Source organism: Silene latifolia, chromosome 9 (genome assembly GCF_048544455.1).
Source record: "Silene latifolia isolate original U9 population chromosome 9, ASM4854445v1, whole genome shotgun sequence".
In the NCBI taxonomy this organism is placed as follows: domain Eukaryota; kingdom Viridiplantae; phylum Streptophyta; class Magnoliopsida; order Caryophyllales; family Caryophyllaceae; genus Silene; species Silene latifolia.
The window spans coordinates 202,635,917-202,653,904 of record NC_133534.1 but is presented as its reverse complement, the minus strand read 5'-3'; positions in this window follow the sequence as shown (position 1 = coordinate 202,653,904).

Below are 17,988 nucleotides of genomic sequence, written 5' to 3'. Positions count from 1 at the left end.
GACTAACTGTTTAGTCATATAAGGCATCAATGTGATTATATTTTCATACAATCACATCTCTCAAACACATCCTTTAGGTGTGACTTTTAGGGACTAGTTGATCACCGCCATCTGTATGATAATAACGTCAAACTTTCTAGTAAGCCAACCGTTATTAGGTAATCGTTAATCAACTGATAAAATACGAAGTATACCCTTGTGAACCTATAAGAGATTTATAAATGTTATCACACTAATTTGTGGAGGACACAAGCTCCAACAAACTCCCACTTATCCTCACAAGTGTATGTGCGATAACCGATTCTCATATCCTAAAATTTCTCCCACTCAATGTAAAACAATTTGCAAAATCTGTATTCACAAAGGTCGTATGTTAAAAGTGATCTGTATCAAGAGTGGTTTCACCGACTAGAGAGTAACTTAACTGATAAACGAATCATCATTCGAGCATGGCCATGCATTTCAGTTACAACTCCTCGAGTGGCCCTGAGAAATAACTATACCTGATAAAGGTTGGATATTTTCCTCAACTCGAATCCTGCAGATGTAAGCACAGTATGAAATGACCCAGAAAAAATCTACTTAGCCTCCAGTTACGGCAGACCGTGAGAAAGAAACCAAAGTCACCCGAAAACTGCCTTAATCTCAAGAGACAATCGATAGTCAAAAGAATCGACTCTAGGAACACAATGGATGTCCTATCCACGACCTGGCACCGAATGTTTTAAATATTTAGGACTCCATTACGTTGTCACAAAAATTTGTCCTACGAGATATCGTTATAATCTCGCATCTGTGATCGATCAGTCAATCGATTGACTTATGGCTCGTTGAACCCACCATCAATCGACTGCATAATATAATAGCCAGAGTTATCAGCTCATTAAGGCGATTATGGACCAAACAAAATATAATGTAATTCAGTTCACTTTGTGGCGTTCAATGTTGTCAGTACAATCCACATGAAAAACAAAATATAATAAAAATGATGAAGTTATAAATAGTATATGAAAAAGATAATGTATCAAATCCATAATCAACTACTACAACTCAGGAACACGTTTAATTCCCATGGAAATAACGTGCCCTTCATGCTTATCAAAATTCAACGGTTTAGTGAGAGGGTCCGCGATGTTATCATCCGAAGCTATCTTGTCAATCGCTATCTCTTCTTGCTCCACGTAATCACGGATCAGGTGAGCTTTCCGATGTACATGTCTAGATTTGTTGCTAGACTTTGGCTCCTTAGCCTGGAAGATGGCACCTCTATTGTCACAATAGATGGTGATCGGGTCATTCGAACTAGGAACTATCGTAAGTCCTTGTAAGAGTTGACGCTATATCGCTTCCTTTGCTGCCTCCGAAGCGGCATAGTACTCGGATTCAGTAGTAGAATCTGCTACAACACTCTGTTTGGAACTCTTCCAACTGACCGCAACACCATTAAGAGTGAAGACGAACCCGGACTGAGATTTTGAATCATCTCGATCCGTTTGGAAGCTAGCATCTGCGTAACCGATTGCGCATAGCTTAGTATCGCCTCCATAAGTCAATACCCTATCCTTAGTCCTCCGTACGTACTTGAGGATATTTTTAACAGCTATCCAGTGTGTTTCACCTTGATTCTTTTGGTACGACTCGTCATACTCAATGCATATGCCACGTCTGGACGTGTGCATATCATGGCATACATGATTGATCCTATTGCAGATGCGTAAGGAACACGACTCATGCGCTCAATCCCTTCAGGCGTCGTGGGTGACTGAGACTTGCTCAATTGCATCCCAGACGTCATTGGAAGGTTCCCCTTCTTGGAGTTGGTCATGCTGAATGTAATACTCCGTATTTATAAGTCTTGGGGTACTCTATCGAGTAGCCCTTACTCTGTCGAGTAAGGGTAAGTTGCGAAATAAAATAGTTTCTGACCTGTTGGGTACTCGATCGAGTAGCTGGGGTACTCGATCGAGTAAGGGGGTACTCGATCGAGTACCTTGGGTACTCGATCGAGTGTCCGGTTTTACGGGGAGTTTTCTCGGGTTTTGTTAATTATGCGATTAAGGTATTTAAGTATCGTCGTCATTGTTTTAAATCACTTTTACAAAACCTAAAACCCTATTTAAGAGAGAAAGCAACAAGTTCATCTTCCTAATCGCGTTCTTAGCAATTCCCGGAGTTCAGACGGTCAGTTCTTGTCGTTGTTTATATCGTTGGATTCCTTGCGTCGAGGGTAAGATCTACGTACCCTTTTTATTGTCTTTCCCTTGTTTTGGTTAAACCCTAATTTAGAGATTGGGGGTTTTTATGTGTAGTATGTGATGTGTAGCCTTTATGTGTTATATGATAGGAGGAGGGTTCGTAGAAGAGGCTTTTTGATACAGCTGTTGATACCGTCTGACTGTTGTGCTTTCCAGGTAGGATTTCCTACTCAGTATTAGTCCCATAATGGGATATTGGTGATGTGCTGTATCTAGTTGTTTGATATAATGATTGTACTGTGTTTGTGGTTGTGATTGCTGTTGCTAGTTCTCGAGATGCGTTCTCGGCTGAGTGGGGTCACTTGCGGGAGTGACTTCACGCCCTAGTTTCGCCCTTCGTGGAACCCGCCACGGAAGGGGATGTGCACATTAATGGACAGGGTTATCGCTCACTATGTGGAGCGGGGATTTGGTGGGTACGATCACGGTCCCCCATCGGCGGGTCTGGTCCAAAGGACGATCGGGATTGGGATGATGGGAATTGGTGGTGTGTGTGTGTGTGTGACAGTTCAGCTGTTTGTTTATCTTGTTATTGTTATCTATTTTGATTGTGTGATTAGTACTGACCCCGGTGTTGTTTTGTAAACCTGCGGTGATCCATTCGGGGATGGTGAGCGAGATATTGAGCGGTATTGAGATGAGTCTTTGGGATAGGCGGGATGCCACGACATGATGATAGGAGTCTTCCGCTGTAGCCTTTAGTTTATTTATATTTCAGTTAGACAGTTAGTTTGAAATCATGTATCGTACTTTTGGTTTGGTTTTGAGGATTGTATCTATTCACTAAATTATTTATAATAAGCATTGTTTCTTTATTTTTGTTTGATTATCATTGCCTCGGGTAACCGAGATGGTAATGTCTTCATACCTGAGTGGTCCTGGTAAGGCACTTGGAGTATGGGGGTGTTACAAATGGTATCAGAGCGACGATCCTGAAACCTGTAACCAATGAACTTAATGAACATAGGGAGTCAATTAAAATGAACCCGGGGTAAAAGTTGTGGGAGCTAGTGCAAAGGCTTGGGAGACGTCCTAAAGTCGCGGGGGTCGCCCTACAACTTTGAACCGGTCACATGGGGAAAGTGTTTGTCGAGTCATATGTGTGTTTGGTTAACTTGTTTACGAATGTGATGGAATGTGTTAATTGTTGGATGTTGAAGTAGAAAGTTGGGCATGTGAAAGAAAATGGTGATATGAGGAAATTTGTTGATGAAATGATAACATGTTGGATGATTTACAATGTGGCATTTAATAATATGATGAAATGGTTTCGTAGATAGTAGAAAAGATGCGTAGTATGCTTATTATGATATAATGTGGTTTATAAAGTTTAGCATGTTAGCATATGACGTAACATGCGGGTAGCTCTTACGAATTAGTGTTACTCGAGTGGGACTGACTCGATCGGGTGGGTTTTTGGCAATTTTGAGTCCAGAATCGAGTTTTGGGGCACTCGATCGAGTAACTAGGGGTACTCGATCGAGTAAGGGGTCACTCGATCGAGTATCCTAGATACTCGATCGAGTAGGTAAGAGATCAGAAGGTCTGTTTGGGTTCTGGAGTTTGGGTACTCGATCGAGTACGTGGGGCACTCGATCGAGTAGCCCGTTACTCGATCGAGTGTGTTTGGGAACTCGATCGAGTGGGTTTTGGGCATCATGTTTCGTGTTTTGAGGTTTAGTACGTGTGTTTATGTTTACCCTTTCTTATATAGCTTCAAGATGCCGCCCAAGAGAACTGCTTTGTATGCGAGAGCTGAGCTTATGACCGTGGATGACATCGTTAAGATGTTAGAGCACCAGGATGCTCTTACTGAGACCCTGAAGAGAGTGAATGAGGACAAGGATAAGAATAAGGAGAAGGAGGTTGATCATTCTAAAATCAGCCTCTATATTGCGAGGTTTAACCCGAAAGAGTACAAGGGAGTTGGGGAGCCTAATCTGCTTGATAGTTGGGTGAGAGAGATGGAGAACATCTTAGATTTGGTTCACATCGTCCCGATGAGATGAGGGTGGAACAGTGCGTTCTATCGAGGGAGGCGGCGGGCAAGTGGTGGGATTCAGTGAAGGTGAGTGCTAAGGAGATATACACCAACCAAGGCTTACCTGCTATACCTTGGGAGGAGTTTCGTAGGGCTGTGAGGAAGGAGTTCGTACCAGAGCATGTGAGGAGTAAGTTGAGGGAAGAGTTTGATAAGTTTAAGATGACCATTTGAGATGTCTGTAGCCGAGTACTACGAGACGGTTCAATGAGAAGTCCAGGTATCTCTTGAGGATATGGGTTTGAGTGAGGAGAACCTGGCGTTGAGGTTTGAGAGAGGGTTGACTACCAAGATTATGGATAAGTTACCCGTGGGAATCCTTACCGATGTTAAGGAAGCTTATGAGAGGGCCGGGAGAGCTGAGAGGTTGGTGGAGATGGCTCGGGAGAGGTCAGGTGGTGAGAAGAGGAAGTCCGAGAGCGAGGGTGGTGGCCAATCTAATTACAAGAAAGGCAACCACAATCGATCAAAGGGGTTTTCTTACGGGTCCGGGTTCGATCTTTGGGGCTTCCTTTGGGCGTGGCCGTGGGAGTGTGAGTAATAGTTGGGGAGTGAACTGCTATGGTTGTGGTGGTGTAGGCCACAAGAGACATGAGTGCACGAGTGCACCGGGATCTTTCGAGAGACACGCACAGCTTCGCGAGCAACAGACCCGGGCCGGATCATGGCCAAACCGGGAAGTCGAGTTACCGAGTGGAGGCAACCGCAACGGCGGTAATTCTTATCAAAAAACACCGACGAACAACAACAACAATCAAGGGTCGGGTGCTAAGTCGACCGCATCGGCCAAGATCTTGTCCGGGAGGTGGGCAGAAGACCAGTGGCAAGTTATTCATGATGGAGAAGAAAGCAGCTGAGGAAGATGCGCATGTTATCACCGGTACATTCCTTGTTAATGGTATTCCTACCTTTATTTTTTTTTATTCGGGGGCTTCTCAGTCGTTTGTGTCTTCGAGTCATATAAAACAGTTGGGTTTGAGAGTATATGAGTCTGTTAGTGAGCAAGTTTTCATACCTTCGGGTGAGTCTGTATCGTGTGGGAGATTGTTTAGGGATGTATCTTTGATAGTTGGGCAAGTTGATTTCCCTGTAGACTTGCTAGAGTTTCCTTTTAACGGTTTTGAGATGATAGTTGGGATGGATTGGTTAGGAAAGTATAAAGCTAAGATAGACTGTCATCAAAAGAAAGTGTCTTTAAGAGGTCCAAAGGGTGTTAGTGTGTCTTATCGTGGGTTTCTAGTCAAACCCAAAGTTAAGTTGATTGCAGCTGTTACCTTGAAGTCTTATCTGAGGAAGGGATGTCCTTTGATCCTGTGCCATGTGAGAGATGACCGGATAGAGAGCCCGATAGTGGATGAGATACCAGTGGTGGGGGAGTTTACGGATGTTTTTCCAGAAGAGATTCCGGGTTTGCCACCGAAGAGGGAGATAGATTTCACCGTTGAGTTGAAGCCAGGGACGGGGTCGATCTCTAAGGCACCGTACCGTATGGGTCCTAAGGAGATGGAGGAGCTTAGGAAGCAGTTGGATGATTTGATAGAGAAGGGATACATTAGACCAAGTGTATCGCCTTGGGGAACACCAGTTCTTTTCGTGAAGAAGAAAGATGGGAGTTGGAGGTTATGCATAGATTACAGAGAGCTGAACCGTGTGACGATAAAGAACAAGTATCCTTTGCCAAGAATAGATGACCTGTTTGATCAGTTGAGCGGTGCAACAGTGTTTTCTAAGATTGATTTGAGGTCGGGGTACCATCAGGTGAAGATTAGAGAGGTGGACATACCAAAGACAGCTTTCACGTCAAGGTATGGCCACTATGAGTATGTGGTGATGCCGTTTGGGTTGTCTAATGCGCCGGCAGTATTTATGGATTTAATGAATAGAATCTTCAGACAGTTCTTGGACCAGTTTGTAGTGGTGTTTATCGATGATATCTTAGTCTACTCTAAGACTAAGGAGGAGCATGAGGAGCATTTGAGGATCGTGTTGCAAACTTTGAGGGATCATGAGTTGTATGCCAAGCTGTCCAAGTGTGAGTTCTGGTTGGAGAAAGTTGCTTTTCCGGGCATGTAATCTCTAAAGATGGGGTAGTCAGTGGATCCGGCGAAGATTGAGGCGGTGACAAAGTGGGAAGCACCAAAGAATGTTCTTGAGGTTAGGAGTTTCTTGGGTTTAGCTGGATACTACGGACGGTTCGTGAAAGATTTCTCCAAGATAGCTAGACCGATGACAAAGATTGATGAGGAAGGAGAACAGGTTTCGTTGGGATGAGAGTTGTGAGACGGCGTTCCAAACATTAAAGGAGCGATTGACCACGCTCTGTCTTAGCATTACTGAAGGGAGCGAGAACTTTGAGGTTTATACAGATGCCTCGAAGAATGGGTTGGGATGTGTGTTGATGCAGAATGGTAAAGTGATTGCCTATGCTTCTAGGAAATTGAAGCCTTATGAGGAGAACTACCCTACCCACGATCTGGAGTTGGGTGCAGTGGTGTTTGCTCTCAAGATTTGGAGACATTACCTTTATGGAGCAATCTTTAAGGTATTTTCTGATCACAAGAGTCTTAAGTACATCTTCACGCAGAAGGAGTTGGACATGAGACATAGGAGGTGGATGGAGTTGATTGGCGACTACGACATGGAAATCATCTACCATGAAGGGAAGGCCAATGTTGTTGCTGATGCTTTGAGTAGGAAGAGTGTACATTCCTTGTGTACAGCTCTATCTTTGATGAGGCTGAGGGATGAGGTAGCGAGCTTTGGGATACATATGATGCAGAAAGGAGATGCCATGGGTGATATGACAGTACATCTGGAGTTTTATGATAATATTCGGGATAAGCAGGCTTTGGATCCTAAAATAGTTGAGTGGAGAGCTGGAGTAGAGAAAGGGACGGTGTCCCGCTTTTCTATTCATACAGATGGTAGCTTGAGGTTTGATGGTAGGTGGTGTGTTCCTAATGACGAGGAGTTGAAAAAGACAATCATGACAGAGGCGCATTGCACACCATATTCAGTTCATCCAGGTGGAGACAAGCTATACAAGGATTTGAAGAAAACGTTTTGGTGGCCTGGGATGAAGAAAGAGACAGCTGAGTTTGTGTCCCGTTGTTTGACATGCCAGAGAGTTAAAGGGGAACAGCGACGACCGCAAGGTAAGATTCAGTCTTTAGAGGTGCCTGAGTGGAAGTGGGAATCCATTTCCATGGATTTCATTGTGGGTTTGCCGAAGAGTCAACAAGGTAACAACATGATTTGGGTGATAGTGGATCGTCTGACCAAGTCAGCTCACTTTGTTCCAATGAAAGATACATGGACTAAGGCACAATTGGCTATGGCCTATCGAAAGAACGTGCTTAAGTTACATGGAGTCCATAAGGACATAGTGTCTGACAGAGATGCGAGGTTTATATCGAGGTTTTGGAAAGAGTTGCAGGAATCGTTGGGAACAACTTTGAAGATGAGTACAAAGATTCCATCCTGCGACGACGGCGGATCGAGAGAACAATCAAGACTCTTGAGGATATGTTGCGAGCTTGTGTGATGGATTTTGGTGGTAGGCGGGAGCGAGGTTGGACTTGATAGAGTTTTCTTACAACAACAAACTATCACACCAAAGTATTGGCATGACACCGTTTGAGGCTTTGTATGGGAGGAGGTGTAGGAGTCCAATCTGTTGGGACGACAGTCTTTGAGGCAAGGTGGTTTAGGACCAGAGATGGTGCATGAGATGGTGGAACAGTTAAGATGATCGGGGAACGGATGAGAGCGACCCAGATCGACAAAAGAGTTATGCAGATCTACATCGTCGGGACATAGAGTTTCAAGTTGGGGACAAGGTTCTTTTGAAAGTGTCTCCTATGCGTGGGGTTATGAGATTTGGGAAGAAAGGCAAGTTAAGTCAGAAGTTTATAGGGCCTTATGAGATCTTAGAGCGAGTTGGGGAAGTTGCTTATCGTCGGCTTTACCAAATGCGTTAGAGAGAGTGCATAATGTGTTTCATGTATCGCAGCTGCGGAAGTATGTGAGTGACCCGTCACATGTGTTGGAGGCAGAGAGCTTAGAGCTAGATGAGTCCTTATCATATCTGGAGGTGCCTAAGCAGATCCTAGACCGAAAGGTTAGGAAGACTAGGAGTGGTGAGACAGTTTTGCTTAAGATCCTTTGGTCTAACCACGAGACTGAGGAAGCTACATGGGAGGCAGAGGATATCATGAAAGAGCGTTACCCTTTCCTTTTGATCAGGTATGTATGGTTACGGGGACGTAACCTTGTTTCTTTTAGGGGGGTAGGAGATGATCGCGAGCAGTTTTTAAGAGTTTTATACCCCGTTTATATGTTGTGTCGGTATGTTTGTCGGGATGAGTTAGGGTAGTATCATGTTTTATGTTGAATTTTGTTTGATTGTTGAGTCGGGAATGTTGTGGGAGTACCTTGGCTTAGTAGTGGTTTGAACTTCGGGGACGAAGTTCTTTTTAAGGAGGGAAGACTGTAATACTCCGTATTTATAAGTCTTGGGGTACTCTATCGAGTAGCCCTTACTCTGTCGAGTAAGGGTAAGTTGCGAAATAAAATAGTTTCGACTGTTGGGTACTCGATCGAGTAGCTGGGGTACTCGATCGAGTAAGGGGGTACTCGATCGAGTACCTTAGGTACTCGATCGAGTGTCCGGTTTTACGGGGAGTTTTCTCGGGTTTTGTTAATTATGCGATTAAGGTATTTAAGTATCGTCGTCATTGTTTTAAATCACTTTTACAAAACCTAAAACCCTGTTTAAGAGAGAAAGCAACAAGTTCATCTTCCTAATCTCGTTCTTAGCAATTCCCGGAGTTCAGACGGTCAGTTCTTGTCGTTGTTTATATCGTTGGATTCCTTGCGTCGAGGGTAAGATCTACGTACCCTTTTTATTGTCTTTCCCTTGTTTTGGTTAAACCCTAATTTAGAGATTGGGGGTTTTTATGTGTAGTATGTGATGTGTAGCCTTTATGTGTTATATGATAGGAGGAGGGTTCGTAGAAGAGGCTTTTTGATACAAATTGTTGATACCGTCTGATAGTTGTGCTTTCCAGGTAGGATTTCCTACTCGGTATTAGTCCCATAATGGGATATTGGTGATGTCTTTGTATCTAGTTGTTTGATATAATGATTGTCTTGTGTTTGTGGTTGTGATTGCTTTGTTCTTGGTTCTCGAGATGCGTTCTCGGCTGAGTGGGGTCACTTGCGGGAGTGACTTCACGCCCTAGTTTCGCCCTTCATGGAACCCGCCACAGAAGGGATGTGCACATTAATGGACGGGGTTATCGCTCACTATGTGGAGCGGGGATTTGGTGGGTACGGCTGCGGTCCCCCATCGGCGTGGTGGTCCAAAGTGGACGATCGGGATTGGGATGATGGGAATTGGTGGTGTGTGTGTGTGTGACAGTTCAGCTGTCTGTTTATCTTGTTATTGTTATCTATTTTGATTGTGTGATTAGTACTGACCCCGGTGTTGTTTTGTAAACCTGCGGTGATCCATTCGGGGATGGTGAGCAGATATTGAGCAGGTATTGAGATGAGTACTGGGATAGCTGGGATGCCACGACATGATGATAGGAGTCTTCCATTTGTAGCCTTTAGTTTATTTATATTTCAGTTAGACAGTTAGTTTGAAATCATGTATCGTACTTTTGGTTTGGTTTTGAGGATTGTATCTATTCACTAAATTATTTATAATAAGCATTGTTTCTTTATTGTTGTTTGATTATCATTGCCTCGGGTAACCGAGATGGTAATGTCTTCATACCTGAGTGGTCCTGGTAAGGCACTTGGAGTATGGGGGTGTTACACTGAACCTCTCAAGAATCTTATCCAAATAAGACTCCTGACTAAGTGATAACGTCCGTCGTGATCTATCTCGGTAGATACGGATTCCCAAAATGCGTTGTGCCTCACCCAGATCTTTCATCTGGAAATGGTTCTTCAACCATTCTTTAACCGAAGATAGGAGAGGAATGTCATTCCCAATCAAGAGTATGTCATCGACATACAATATCAATAAAACAATCTTGCTCCCACTCGACTTGATATATAAGCATGGTTCCTCGACCGATCAAGTGAAATCATACTCTTTTATCACCTGGTCAAAACGATGATTCCAACTCCGAGAAGCTTGCTTAAGTCCATAAATGGAACGCTTAAGCTTGCATACTTTCTTAGGATGTTCAGGATCTATGAAACCTTCGGGTTGCACCATGTACAACTCTTCCTCCAAATAACCGTTTAAGAAGGCGGTTTTCACATCCATTTGCCAAATTTCATAGTCATGAAATGCGGCAATCGCTAAGATTATCCGAATGGAACGTAGCATGACTACAGGTGCAAAAATCTCATCATAATGCAATCCGTGCACTTGAGTGAAACCTTTTGCCACTAGTCGTGCCTTATAGGTATCTGTTGCGCGTCTACGGCGCTTTATTTTGTAAAGCCATTTGCACTGTAGAGGTTTTACCTTATTAGGTAAATCAACAAGATCCCATACGTCATTCTCATACATGGAGTCCATCTCGGATTGCATGGCTTCGAGCCATAGCTTTGAGTCGGAACAGGCCATAGCACCTTTATAGGTGGCGGGTTCATTACTCTCTAGGAGTAAAACGTCATTCTCCTCGACCATACCAATGTATCTGTCCGGAGGATGAGAGACTCTACCCGACCTCCTAGGTTTCTCAGGAATATTGACCGTATCATCAGTTGGAGGAACAAATTCCTCCATCTGTTCCTCGGTTATTGGTTCTGGAATCTCCGACAGCTCGAAGGTTCTATTACTTATCTTATTCTCGAGAAATTCTTTCTCTAAGAACGTCGCACTAGCCGCAACAAAAACTCGATGTTCGGTAGGCGAATAGAAGTAATGACCAAATGTTCCTTTTGGATAACCTATAAAGTATGTCTTGATCGATCGCGGGCTGAGCTTATCCTCGTGTCTCCACTTGACATAAGCCTCGCAGCCCCAAACCCGAATAAAGGACAAGTTAGGGACCGTTCCCTTCGACATTTCATATGGAGTCTTGTCGACAGCTTTAGTCGGACTTCGGTTAAGTATAAGAGCAGCTGACAAAAGAGCAAAACCCCATAATGAATCTGGCACTACCGTGTGACTCATCATGGATCGAACCATATCAAGTAAGGTTCGATTTCTCCGTTCGGACACACCATTTAATTGAGGTGTTCCAGGTGGAGTTAACTACAAAACAATTCCACAGTCTTTAAGGTGTTGATCAATCTCATTTGAAAGATATTCGCCACCCCGATCTGAACGGAGTGCTTTAACCTTTCTACCCAGTTGGTTCTCAACCCATTGCGTATTCCTTGAATTTCTCAAAGGACTCACTTTTATGCTTCATTAAGTAGACATATCCGTATCTACTCAAATCGTCCGTGAAAGTGATAAAATATCTATAGCCATCTCTAGCGGTAATTGACATAGGTCCACAAACATCAGTATATATGAGTCCTAATAGGTCACTAGCGCGCATTCCAACACCTTTGAAGGAAATTCGAGTCATTTTGCCAATGAGACATGATTCACACGTGCCATATGTAGAAAATTCGAATGCGGGAATAGTCCCATTATCGACGAGTTTCTTTACACGTTTCTCATTTATATGTCTCATTCGACAATGCCATAGATAGGTTTGATCTTTGTCACCAACCTTTAATTTCTTATTATTCACGTGTAATACTTCCGTGGTTTGATCTAAGATGTAAATTCCATTCATGGAAACTGCTTTGCCATAAATCATTTCATTGAAAGAGAAAATACAGTTATTATCATTTATTAAAAATGAAAATCCGTCTTTATCAAGTTCGGAAACTGAAATAATGTTCTTAGACAAACTGGGTACATAGTAACAGTTATTTAAAAATAACTCAAAACCACTAGGGAGTTGGATTACATATGTTCCCTTCGAGACAGCAGCAACTCTAGCTCCATTCCCGACTCGCAGGTCCACATCACCCTTTCCGAGAGGTGTGATGTTTCTTAGACCCTGCAAATGATTACACGATGAGAAACCACAACCAAGATCAAGTACCCAAGTTCCGAAACTTGCATGGTTAATCTCAATCATATGAATATAAGATGACATACCAACAGGAACGACGCGGCCTGCTTTAATGTCCTCACGGTACACGGGACAGTTCCTCCTCCAATGTCCAGTCTTGTGACAATGGTGGCACTCAATGTCACCGCCCTTGCTCTTTGCCTTGCCCTGTGAGCCACTAGTCTCACCAGGCCCACTCTTACCGTTTCCTGGCTTCTTGAATTTTGGCTTACCTACAGTTAGGTCGCCTGGAGCTTTGCCCTTACCTTTACCCTTGTTGGAAATCGTGAGAACATCCTGTTTTATGCTCCCACTAAATTTCATATCCTTCTCGGTCTGTACGAGAAGTGAGTGTAGCTCATGAGGACTTTTCTTTAAGTCATTCATGTAGTAGTTTGCTCTGAAAAAGGCAAAACCATCGTGAAGAGAATGAAGCATTCGGTCAATGACAATGCTCTCACTTATTTTGCAATCAAGTGCCTCCAATTTCTCGACATTCTCAATCATGTTGAGAATGTGTGGGCTAACTGGTTGGCCCTTTTGGAGTTTCACATCAAAGAAGCAACAGGTATGCTCATAAGTAACAATCCTCGGTGCTTTTGAGAATTCGTTAGTGAGCGTGGTGAAAATCTTGTTTGCACCCTGGGCAATGAAGCGTCTCTGCAAATTGGTTTCCATTGCAAAGATGAGTACGTTCTTTATCGCACCCGCTTCCATGACGAAATCACTATAAGCAAGTGACTCGTTAACTCCCGCATTGGGGCCTGGGTTAACCGGTATTGGCTCAGTTAAGTACTTGAGCTTACCGTCGAAATGGCGGCATTCCGTAGTCTTTGCCTCCCGATCCGCAAAGTTGGACCCATCATTCTTCAGTCGCGTGTACTGATTCATGTTGTCCATAAAAACTTTCAGCCAGGACTCGCGTCCAAGTGTGGCACTTGGCCTTGGGATTTCGTTATTTCCAGCCATTTGTTGTAACAGTAATATAAACGTGTTCTACACTGCGAAAAGAAGAATAAATAATAAGCATATGCATCGATTTGATTTTAAGTCTAATGCAATACTGTTATAACGCGAAGACTCATGCATTTATACAATTGACCTTCCTCAAGAATTATATAAATGATCCCAAGACTCAATTATCTGTAAATTGATAAGCCAACCTTTTGGCTAATTCTACTGTTAGAATTCTTGATCGATAAATTTCTGTAAATTCTATCTTTAGTCCATCATAATCACGAGAAACTCTTCGGACTATAATGTTGAGATAAACTAAGTCAACACAAACTACTTACACAAGTTTGATTATCTTCCCTCTTTCCTTTTTTGGTAAGTTTCATTCATTTTTTTATTAATTTCTCTCTCCTAAAAAATCAACAACTCCCATTACTTTATCTATTATTTATTCATTATTCATTATTTATTATTTTCCCTCCCCTATAAATTTCACAACTTACAATACTTTATTCTACTTTATTCCTTCTTTCTTCCCCTTTCTTAATTTTTGTGCCCAAAAGAAAGGGGAAGATATAAGAAAATTGGAGGGAGTATATGTTTGTTGTTGGCTAACCTTTGGCATAGGCATTGACCATTTGAGACAAAAAGGAGCTAGAAGACCGCTTGGTAAACTTGTTCTAATCTCTTACTCCTTTACCGTTCTTTCTTTATATATCTTGTATATTTGAAGGAGAATAGAATTTTGGGCCTTGGATGTTCCTTTGGAGAACTATTGGATTGTTGGTGTTGATATGCTGCTAGGTTTAGTCAAAATTGTTGCATGTCTCCTTTATGTAATTTTCATTTCTTACATGCATTGTCACATGTATATATATGTCGTGTTTCCTTCTTATTGCACTTAGTTTGTATATAATATTTTGCTTGAAATGTGGTTAAGGGAGGGAAGTATATACCATAAGGATGAGTCAAGCCCCAATTGTGCTCCCCCCCCCCCCGCCGTGGCTTGCACCCGTATCCATAGGTTAGCCGTGGAAATTTGGGACCCGACTAACGAGTCTAGGCCGCCCTGTGAGACCATTGACCGTAGGCTAGACCTAAGTCTCGACCTAGCTACTCATATGTGAGGATTAGAGCCTCCTAGGGTTGGTACTTTCATATCCAACCCTCATTTAGGATTGTGATTAGGTCTTCTCGCGGGTCGCGTTATGTCTAGATGCATAAGTGTGTCATTCCGTCCTTAGACCATGATTTGCATTTCATTTTTGTGGATAAGTTATGAAATAAAATTTGTTTTCACATGCATATGAACCTCACATAGCCGAATTGCCTTGTTTTGTCCCTTCCATTATCTCCCTTTTTATTCACCCCCTTTGAGCCTTAGCCTTTCCATTTGGCAAACTCACTAAAATAGCTACAATCCATATCCACCCTTCCTTGATCAAGAATTGGTCGATTTTGTAGTAATCTTTTAGGAGGTGATTTGGGTCATAGTGGTGAATAGTGTACATATCCACTTGGGTCGAAATTTGGTGTGTGTTTGGCATTGTATATAAATAAGAGGTATTAATGTTAAAATGAAAAACAAAATAGAAAAGTGAAAAAGTTTTGAAAAATAAAAAAAGAGCTAGTTGTGTTGTACATATATGTTTAGGAAAAGAAAAAGGCAAGCAACACCCCTCCTCGTCATTTAAAGGGGTAGAAAAAGCCGTTGCTAAATAAAGGGGCAATTTGATATTTTTCCAAAGTGAGCCGGGGCTACACAATTTTTGTATAATTTGGGAAATCGAGTTTTTGTTAGGGTGTAGACGTTGCTCATTTGTTGAAATAAGAGGAGTATTTTCAAATTTTTCCAATTTGAGTTGGGTTTATGCAATTTTTGCATAGTGTTGGTTTTCAATTCTATGTTAGGGCATAAACGTGTCTCATGTGTTGCAATAAGAAGTAGGATGTGATGTGTCGGCAATTCTTGATTTGAACTCCACATGTACAAACGGTGCTTGCACTAATCCCGTTTCATCCTACTCCTTAGCCCCATTACAACCCTTATTTCATGGCTTGTGCATTGTTACATTTTGCGTCTCATTTGGACATAGGACGGTCTTACACATTAGATTGCGGGCATACTCTCACGAGTCGGAGTAGGAGACTGTTTTGGTTACTTTTTGCACAAAAACACCCAGAATTCTAATGAGAGACGAGTGAAAACCGTGAGGATGTCGTTGACTTAGGTCCCCTTAGTCATGGGTCTTTTGGTTGAATCTTGTGTTGGCTTTGTAATTCTCGAAGGTCTAGTCCTTCTTCCCCCCTTCCCGCTCTAGAATCCGTTTCCTAAGCTTTATTGGACACATTAGGGTTGTCTAGGCCATGCCTAGAGGTTTGGCACCTCTATTGAGACTCTGAGACGGTATTTCTCGACCAAGACCATGTTTTTGGGCTGAAAATTCGGCCACTTAGATGAGGAAGTGGACCATTTTTTGCTATATGCACTCTATTACTTGCGTTCGTGCTTATATGATTGGATGCATCACATTTTTCTTGCAAGACCTCACTTGCCTCACGAGTCGCACTTTACCTCATAAGCACAACTACGTGACTTGAAAGGGCGTAAAGTGCGCTAATACTCGATCGGCTTATATAGTAGAATAATTGAGTGATGCTTATATCGTGCACGCACTCTTGATACTTATTATAGTAGTGTCTTGCATATTGATTTTGGATTTACTCGATGACGAGTAAAGTTCAAGTGTGGGGAAGTTTGATATATGATTTATTTGCACCAATTTCCCTTCTTCTTTCATGCATTCCGACTCCTATTGAGTCGGTTTTGTGTGCCTTACCTTGCATTTTATGCCCGATACCCGTACTATGATTTTGTGCCCCTCTTGCATGATTTGAGGCGGTTATAGAGGAATCGGGGCAAGAGAGGCGGTTCGATGATTAGGCACGAGGAAGAGAAGGGAGAAAGGCTGAAGCAGTGTTCTCTTCCGGCAGGCCGGCAGCCGGTCCACCGGCAGGGAACACTACCTGGTGAGAAGAAAGGAGGAAAGCTGAGAAAGAGTTTTCTGTCGGCAGGCCGGCAGCCGGCCCACCGGCAGGGAACACACGCCCATACTTGGCCAAAATTTGAGGAAGTTTTGGAGCTAAAATTACAAGAGCTTGCTACCGGCAGAGGTAGCCGGCAGCCGGTCAACCGGCACAAGCTCCCCCTTATGAAGAAGAAGCCAAGAAGAAGCACTCTCTGCCGGCAGGCCGGCAGGCGGTCCACCGGGAGAGAGAACTCCAAGTCACAATTTGGCCAGATTTTGAAGATGTTGCTGGCGGTTGAGGTAGCCGGCAGCCGGTGTGCCGGCACAGGACGACAGATGTGGTTTTTGGGCTTTATTTCCTCATTTCCTCTAATCCAATGAAGTAGTATAAATACCCCTTCCCTAAACAATTGTAAACACGTACCCTAGATCTGAAATTACTACTTTAATCTTATGCAAACCCTTAATCAAAACTTTAATCTTCCCTAATTAATCATTAATTACTTGTTATTCTAGCTTAGAAATAGTATTGTTGGATTGTTTACATTTAGTATTGGGTTGTTAACTGGAGATTGATGAAGATTATTCTTCTATTTAATCAAAGGTTGCAACTTTGTCTTCAATATTGGTATAATCTCTTCTCTATTGTTGTTCATCTTTCATTTGATTACATATTGAATTGTTTAGTTAGTAGAATTTGCAAACATGTTTCTCCTTGGTTGTTTTATGCTAAATTCTCCATCTTTTGTGTTTGTTATCATAGCTATGTGTGAGTAGTGCCTTACTAGAATGTAGAGGAATCCCTTGTAGTATTAAGGAGGGGGATTTGGCATGGATTAATGGTAATTCTTGGGCTGTTTACATTTACTACTTGTTATGCACTTAAGGTGTTCGATGAATTGTCCAAATGAGTAAGTTGAGTAATTCTTCTAACAATCTATCTATTATTTGAGTGAGTAACTTGAGTAGTAACTAGGATTTGATAACAAGTTTTGAGTTAGATTAATTGAATGAGTAAGTTGATTGATCTTGGCTCAAGTGTAGAATTTACATCGAGAGATTAAAGCTTACATATTGTGACAACCTAGATAACCATTATTCCATGCCTATTTTCCTTCTCCATGCTATTTGGGTGAACCCGACCATCCTAGTCTTTATTAATCATCGTCTTAAACCATCTTAATTGTTGTCTAATTGCTACTTGCTTTAGTTTGCATTTTAATCATTAGTTTAGAACTCAAACCACCTTTTTTAGATTGAACTAAACTAGTCTATAAACGAGTAGTCCTAGTGCCTAATTTTCCGTCCTTTGGGTTCGACCCTTTTGCATACTACAACGAATTTTCGTTCACTTGCGAGAGGAGTAAATATAAAACTCACACCAGCTTATGATGCTTGCCAAAGGATGGGTTCTATATCAAGGAGGCACAAGATGCCTTTAAATGGTATCTTGGAAATGGAGGTATTCGATGTTTGGGGGGAATTGATTATCAAGGACCGTTTCCTTCATCAAAAGGGGATTAGTATATTTTAGTTGTCATTGATTATGTCTCTAAATGGGTAGAGGCAATTACTACTCCAACAAATGATGCCCGTGCAGTGATCAACTTATTCAAAAAGATCATATT